The 8,628-nt window shown below is 37.4% G+C and overlaps 1 pseudogene; it reads right to left on the bottom strand.

The window, feature by feature from the left end:
- Positions 1–1,970: 1,970 nt before the first annotated feature.
- LOC113340046 lies at positions 1,971–5,111 on the bottom strand (annotated as a pseudogene).
- Positions 5,112–8,628: the final 3,517 nt, after the last annotated feature.

The following is an 8,628-nucleotide window of genomic DNA, read 5'->3' as shown; positions in this document are numbered from 1 at the left end:
GTTAGCTAGATATATCTCTGCGCCAACGCAACGTCAGTGGAATGGTATAGTGAATGTAATCATGTACTTAAAAATAAGCATTGACATAAATTTGTTTTATCCCTACAAAGACATTAAAAGGAATGCTAATGAAAGTGCAATCCAAAAGTTTTTGATTATGAAGGAACAACAATCTCCTCTCCAACGAAAGTAATCAAGGGGAGATATGGTAGACTATTTTGTAAGTCATTACCAATATTCAGTTTCGAAAAATACATGACTAAAGAAACTATCTGGAACAACTCTGAAAACAATCAGGGGGAGATGCCAACATCAGGGGGAGGATCCAAGGATATGATGTCGACATATTTTACTTCGAAATTGAAGATGTGTTGTACTCTTTTTCCCTTCGATCGAGAATATTTTTTCCCAAAGGGTTTTGTTACTCAACAAGGTTTTTAGCGAGACAAGACTAAACGCATCAAGTATGTTGAACGTTAAAGACATAAAGATCGCGTTGATATTACTGAAAATATATATCTGAAGCAAAGAAATGAATGGCGATAGTCTGTTAAGAAACGTAACTTCCAGAATCAACAACGGGGTCTTATAAACATGCAAGTCACCAAAGTAATGTGTGATAAACTCCCTTTGACTACAGTAGACCAATGAAAATTGTCTGACATCAGGAGGAGCATCTAATGGTGTGTTGAACTCTTTTCCTTCACCGAGGTTACTTTTTCCCGCAGGGTTTTGTTGATCGGCAAGGTTTTTAATGAGACAACAACAAACACCAGGGATGTAATTTCCCCGCTAAGGCTATTGTCTCTATCACGAGGATTTTCTTCCTTAGGAGTTGTGAAGCAACTAGTCAACTTCAATGGAGTAAAGTAATCATCTGCAACAGATCACCTTTACTTGCATCTGTCACGTTGTACTCTTTTCCCTTCGTCAAGGTTTTATCCCAATGGGTTTTCCTTGTCAAGTTTTTAATGAGGCAACATATACGCATCCAACTATGTTTAAAGTTTAATTAATATTGTACTCTTTTCTTTAATTCAGTTTTTGTCCCTCAGGGGTTTTCCTGACGATGTTTTAACGAGGCAATTAGCTTAGACTCGTCGATCTTTGAAGATCGTATTGCATGTGATGAACTACATGTAAAATAGGAGACAACATGTGAAGTACTACATGTGAAAAGTTGTACCAAGGTATTGTCCCACTTTGTTTTTCCTTGTTAAAATTTTAATGGAGCAATTGTTTTAGACACAATAGTCATCAAGAAAAGAACTACATTTGAAGACCTACATCTGAAGTACTGCATATGAAGTTCTATTGAATCGCACAAAGGGAAGTGTTGTAGGGTTTTATCCCATGGATGTGTGGCCCAATATAGTATTTATGGATTTTTTTTTCTATTGTACATAAAGGACTGTATCCATGTAACACAGACTACCTCTAATGAATGAAATCTCTTTCTCTCGGTGTCTCTTTATCTTTACCATCCACTGCAACAAAATAAACATATTTACTGAGAAATATTCATTGACGATGACAGGAATGAAAGTCTACTTATACCGAATGACAATGAGACCAATATTCATTGACAAGTTGCCCAAACAGCGATCCTTCCTCCGTTATTAACTTCATGGGTTCATCATACTGTATGATTTTCCCTGTAGAATTACATAAAAAACTAGTGGTTTAGTTTAGACATCAACAAAAACTTCCATAAGCCTTTTGATTCAGCAGTGAAACACATACCATCACTAATGGCGAGCACCAATGTACTGTCCATCACGGTAGGGATTCTATGAGCTACTGTGATGACTGTACATTTTGCGAATTCTGTTCGTATGATTTTCTGTAGAATGCAATCTGTTGCATTGTCAATCGAAGCTGTAGCTTCATCAAGCACCAAAATCTGACTTTTCCTCAACAATGCACGGCCTAAACCAAATAGTTGCCTCTATCCCATGCTCCAGTTAGTGCCATCTTGTAAAACTGAAAATCATTTTACTTTTTTTCAAGACTCAAAAATATGAATGGGAACAACAATGAACGGTTCAATTCTTACCTGCAGTTGGCCAATTGGGTCTCGGTCGATTACCTTTCATGACATGTATTGGTTTAGCCGTTCAACAGAAATAATGTCATTTTCTAATGTAAACTGATTTTGAACGGAAGAACCAAGCGATGAGCTTAATGAGAGACCATAAGCCAGTGCCATCCCGATGAAACCTATCAGCGGCCACGTATAGCAAAATTAATTGCTAACATTAAAAACCGAATATGCAAACTGGCATATAAGAAGAAACAAAATAAACCTACCCGAACTAAAGGTTCCCTGGGGAAGCAACACCATCACAAGTGCTGAGCCAGAAAGGACTGTCGCACTTAGAATTTCCAGACGTTGTAAGAGCCATTGACTTGTGGAAAAAATATGAAATGAAGGACTAGCATATTTGTCGATGAGTCTGAGACTCTCAGCAAAGAATCTGTCTTCCTCACGGAAAGCTCTTATTGTCATCGCTCCTGCTATGGATTCCCCAAGTTGGCTTGCCACCGAGGACTTGGTTGTCCCATTAATCCGCATCAACTCATTTGCAGAAGCTGAGTAGTACCTCTGCCAGTAAAAATGTGCATTGCATTTCATTAGTTAATTACTTCTCTTCCTTAAATTTCTTTGAGGCGCCGGAATAAGCTTTTACCTGCAAGTATATCACCAAGCATACCATGGGTACGGTGACAAACAAAACTTTCCAGGTAATAACAGCCATTACCCCGAGACTCGTATAAGTATTTAGGGTAGTTGCAATTGCAAACACCAAACTAAATGGAACATCAAGGTCAATAATGGATGAATCAGAAGACACCTATAATTAAGAAACATAGAAACATCAATTAGCATCGTGCGCGTAGTATCACTGGTCAGTAACACTAACAAGGCTTTAAAACGTAATCGTGCATTGTACTTACTCGACTCAATATCCTTCCCAATGGTGTAGACTCGTAAAAAGAGATGGGTGCATGAAAAAGAGATTTCAATAGCTTATAAAACAAGGACTTAGATGAATGGATACCCATAGCAACTGTGGAAAGAGATCTAACAAGCAAACAAAATATAGAGCTAAACCCGATCACCAAGTATACTTCAATCAGGCGAAATTTACTTATCCGAGGGTTCTGAACATTGGCAGCCATCCAAGAGTTCTGTAAAATTTGGCTAACAACAAACATAAGTTGCGCAACAGTTGCCAAAGAAAAGTAAAAAATGGCTTTTCCTTGATTTAGATATTGTAGGTAAAGCTTCAAACAACTTTTTCCGGATTCTCTCACTTCTTGCTTAATCAACTGATTCTCAAATGCAACTGGTTCTACAGTTTCTTTAGCAAGCGGAGCGTCGGTTTGTCGAGAATTCACCTTGGAAGGTTAACCTGTTACAGTTAACTGTATCTTTGTGTGCATTGGCAAGGTCAGAAAATTCCTGGCTAGAACTCATTAGCATATCAAAAGAACCCGCCTGTTGGATTTTCCCATGTGACATCAACTGCAAGAAAACGAAACGTTTATCCGCAGAAGAAATTCTGATTAAAGGGAAAGGAAAAACCAAAGAATCACATTCCAAAAGATATTATACTGAAAACTTACCAAAACAGAATCAAATGTAGGAAGGAAGTCGACTTGGTGAGTAACAAGTAAGACTGTCTTTCCTGATAAGGCCCCCATTATGTATTCCTGCACAATACAGATTAGCTATAAATAAATAAAAACATAAGTTACTGTTAATTGAAGAAATGAAATTTCACATTAATTAGGCTTGTAGCAGTAAGGGCGTCAACTGCACTGAATGGATCATCAAGCAGATAGATATCAGCGTCTTGATAGAGTGCACGAGCAAGCTGAATACGCTGCTTTTGGCCACCACTTAGATTAATTCCCCTTTCTCCAATTTCAGTTAGATCACCATAAGGAAGCATCTCAAGGTCCTTTATCAAAGAACATTTTTCTAGTGTTTCTTGGTATTTTGGCTCATCCATTGTGCGACCAAACAGTATATTCTGCTGTATACTTCCTGACTGAATCCATGCAGTCTGGGAGACATATGTAAGTTTTCCTTGAACTTGAATCTGGAGAGGAAAAAAGAATCAGTACTTCACATGACATGTTTATGATTTAAGAAGGGGAAAAAGCACTTACGGAGCCTTCAACCACTGGTACCTCGCCAAGAATTGCAGCTAGGAGGGTTGATTTACCTGCACCTACCTCTCCACAGATGGCCACTTTCTCACCAGGTTTGACCTCTAAATTTATGGATGTTAAGGTAGGCTTCAATGGATTCTCTTCCCACGAAAATGTAGCCAACTTCACATGTATGGCATGGTTATTTTGTGGCTTTTCTATTCTAGCATGCCTGATATCTCGACCCAGCAATTCTGGTTCAGCAAGAAACTTTGCAATCCGTTGCAATGCATCTTTTGCATGAATCACTGCTCCAATAACCTGAGGAATTGATCTCATAGAACTCTGAATGATGCGTAGAGTTGCTATGAATGTGAAAACATTTGTAGCACTGAGAGGAACTTTAAGGAAGTAACAAGCTACAAAAGTTGCAGATGAGACTAAGACGAGAGCAGACCAAAAGAAAAATCCGTTATATGCCTTACGCAACTGCAAGGCTGACAACCACTTGTATTCTACTCTCCTCAGACGTATAATAACAGTCTTGAAATGTGTCTCCCAAGCATACAGCTTCAACACTTTCATGTTCAAAAGTGCTTCCGACATTGCCTTCAGCCTCCTATCCTGAGCGACCGCAAGCTTAGTCTGGAATCTAAGCTGTGATTTGGCTAAAGGACCATTGCATAAAGCTTCATGCTTAAAGCTTCCCATTCCTTCTGTAACCTTAATGAATGCACCGACAAACAGGGGAGTGGTTGAAAGAGTGAGTACCTTAAGAACCGCAAAGAAGCCAGATATCAGAATGTCTTCCCAATAACATAAAGCAAGTGCCCGAAAAATTGATGGTTTGGTTTGTTTTTGTTTCTTGAAGTTCTCCATGAACAACAAATAACATGTTTCTGCTCTCTCATCCTTCCGTAACATGGGTATATCGTCATCTTCCAGTTTCATTCTCTTCTTAGCTTTCTTCATTAATGGATTTAACCACCAAAAAGACATTCTACTCAGTAATCCAGCATCCGCAAAAGAAGTATTTAACTCATCCTCAAGATTACGGCATTCTGATATCTGGCTTAAGAACTTTCAGTGAGCTTCGATCTTTTAGAATCCACCTATATTGCATATGGTAGCAACAAAAATGATAGAGAATCGAATGTTTTATTTGCCTTTTTTCAGCATCAACCCAAACGCCAATTTCATATATATATACTTCAATAGAATATGGCCCTACGATTCCAGTTTCCGGGAATATGCCCAAAAATAATCGTTTTTGTCATGGAACCGTTAAATAGTCAATTTATCGTAAAAGTGTTTGAACTTTTTCTCTAATTTCTTTGAGATTTTTCTTGTCTGAATATGTTCCTGAACCTTGCAAAGGTGTTAGTATATAGTATATTTATCTTTTTAATTCGCATATGTAATTCCAAGTGTGTGCGAATGTTGACTACTTAACGGTTCTGGACGGAATTTTGGACGGCTGGAGCATATTCCTGAAAACTGGAATCCTGGGACATATCTCCAAAATGACAGTCGATTTTGGGACGTATCCCCAAGTTTCCCTAGAATATGGTTAGGCTATGACGATCTTTCAAGCTCGGACCATTGGATAATACAGTGACATCGGCATGTCATAACTTCATTAGCCACATCCAGATACATATACATATATAAAAAATTCTTCGTTAGGCGGACGGTATGATATGTATAGCACCAAGGGACCGTAAAATGCTCTCGGATGAAGATAAAAGATGCTTATTCATCGACTGCAACAAAAAACATTATGTGACAAACCAAAAATTATAATTGCCTCATGGGTGTATTTCAGATTTGCGGGTTCTGAACAAATCTCAAGTCTAAGGTTTGATCATCTCTAGATTTACCACATACCCATAGGGCCATAGTTGTATTAGTTTGAGGTGGGGGTTAAATTATTGCTGGTACTTTGCACCAAACCAAGTTTGAAAAATTGCCGGTGACTGTAAAGTTGTAAATGCTTGTTTGACACGGCTTTCAATGAGGATGTCGCTGTAGGTAATAAAATCTTTAGTTCTGAGTTCAACTCTTCCGCATTAAAAATTAGAAAAAAGAAAACTTTAGATAAAAATTAACCAACAATTTTCTGGCCATTTTAAGTTTTAACTTTATGATTTTTCTTAATGTTTGATGGTTCTCATGCTCTCTTTCTCGGTGAAAGTGGAGATTCGACCCTTGTAATAATAGTCTAAAATTCTTATAAGAGTAAGTAAGGGACCATTGTTCCATGAAATTATCAACAAAAAAGTTATTGTTGTTTGTAATTTTTTTTGGAGAAAAACGAAAAAGATTAGTTTTATCTTATAAAACTGCCATCCGGGGACATATTATTGACACAAAGAGTAATTTACAAATAAATGGTTTGGAGCCGGGTAACTATCTGTGCAACAACTCCTTTCTGGATAGTCAAATCTACCTTATGAAAGAGATAGCTACCTATTATTAACATCATAATAACTAAGCAGTTCTTCAGTCTCTTCAAGAAAACGATAATATCATCTCCAAGTTCACCCAAAGTCGTGAAGGCCAAGATACCAAAACCATAACCATAAGATGTGCATTTGTCCAAGTATTTGTTGCACTTTTTGTAGAGATGGCATGTCTTGGTGTGAAACTGCGAATTCCCCCTCTGGAGAAGGGCGAGTCTCCCGTAACATCATAACATGTATCTAAGCCGTTATCTCAATTGTAGACAAGTATGTCAACTGGTTGTAAGGCAGAGTCGTCGGATAAGAAACCCAAATGTACTTCCTTTCTAGCCGCAACTCCAGCTCGATAGCAAATGTCCATAACTACATCTCTAACCAAATCTTGGCGAAACCTGTGACCGACTTTGCTAGCAAAGTGAAGGGCATGATCACCGAAGATATCCATGTCGCGTTTACAACAAACGCAAACATTGTATGCAAAGTGGTATGCCAAGCCGATATTGGGCTATTTCCAAGAACTTCTGAGGCCTAATAGTCTTCCCAGCAATGGGGACATCCTTCAAAAAATCCATAGCCTGCTCGATCTTATTACTCTGCCACAAAATTGCATCTCTAGCCGATAAATTTTTTATCGTGAATGTAAAAGTTTTTATTGTTTAAAAATTTTCAGAAAAAAAAGAAGAAGATTATTTTTATCTTTGTTGTAAACTAGAGAAAATAGGTGTAGCGCCTCCTAAGCTAGCAGCTGTCTAATCCAAGAGATTAACTAAATAAGAGGCACTAAAAAAATTTAAATCATTTACTTAAACATTCAATTAAAGAATCTTCTACAAAACCTAACACGAAACTAACCCCGCTCAGTAATATATATACATGAACTTCTCTCAGATGACACATAGTCATTTTGTTTGCAAATAGAATAAACAATATAATAAACATAGCAGAAGTTAACTAATTAACGGAGTCAACTCCTCGAAGCATTCGCTGCGCAACTCTGATCTGTCTCTGAAACTGAAAGTGGGAATGGGTGAGCACATCATCCCTAAAAGGGATGCCCGACAGGAATAACATTTAACTTTAAAAAGTCATGAGCAAGATTTGGAAAACAATATATGTTTTCCCAGACATCAAAGTGACTAAGTCACTGGAAATGCACAATCAATGTATATGGACAAACTCCTTCTTCAAACAATATATAATAGTGATGTCGGGTTTTTTTCACACCTACATAGCTATATTGATGTCGGGTTTTTCCACGCCTAATAAGCATAAAAGCTGAATTCATGTATATATAAATGAAGGAGCGTATCATATATACCACACGTGGAAATTCTCGTTTCCCATAACAATTCATATTGACAACAAAACATTATAGGTCCTTTCCAATTCATGGAAAGATTCAAAGAATCAACAGAATAATCATAAGACCAATTAAACAATGCATGAAATGCACGAACAGACAATGCATGAGTTTGTTAAACATAAACTTTTGTAGAAGAAACAAACAATGGTTTCAAAAGAGTTAAAAGTATTCCCACCTCTTTTGATGACAAGCCACGCCTACCTCGAGATCCACGATCCACTGGTTCATCTTTTGAATCGATCGTTATTAATAGACTAACTATTAATTACACAAGAAGTCTAAGAAGCTAGCCAAAATGGCTCATACAAGAATCATACAAGCCTATCTAATTGCTCTAAGCTCATTTATGATTCTACAATTCTTCATTATCCATATATTGCATATCTAAAGGTTTAACTAATCCAATTAGATTGACTTTATAGTCCATAGTTAAGTCTTATGACTATCTACAACTTTGTAGAAGAAACCAAATGCTAATTCAGACCACAAGTGGCCGAAATCATCAAATTAGGAAAACTAGTTCTAAGCCCAAGTCCACCAAAATCAACTAACGATGACTAGCGATCCAAGTGACGGTCAAAGGTCAATTAACAGTTAACGTCCAAAGTCAAGTCAAGTTCCTGGTAAAATGGTCAAGGAACT

Source organism: Papaver somniferum, unplaced genomic scaffold (assembly GCF_003573695.1).
Source record: "Papaver somniferum cultivar HN1 unplaced genomic scaffold, ASM357369v1 unplaced-scaffold_21, whole genome shotgun sequence".
Classification (NCBI taxonomy): domain Eukaryota; kingdom Viridiplantae; phylum Streptophyta; class Magnoliopsida; order Ranunculales; family Papaveraceae; genus Papaver; species Papaver somniferum.
This window is presented reverse-complemented; position numbering and strand designations above follow the sequence as displayed.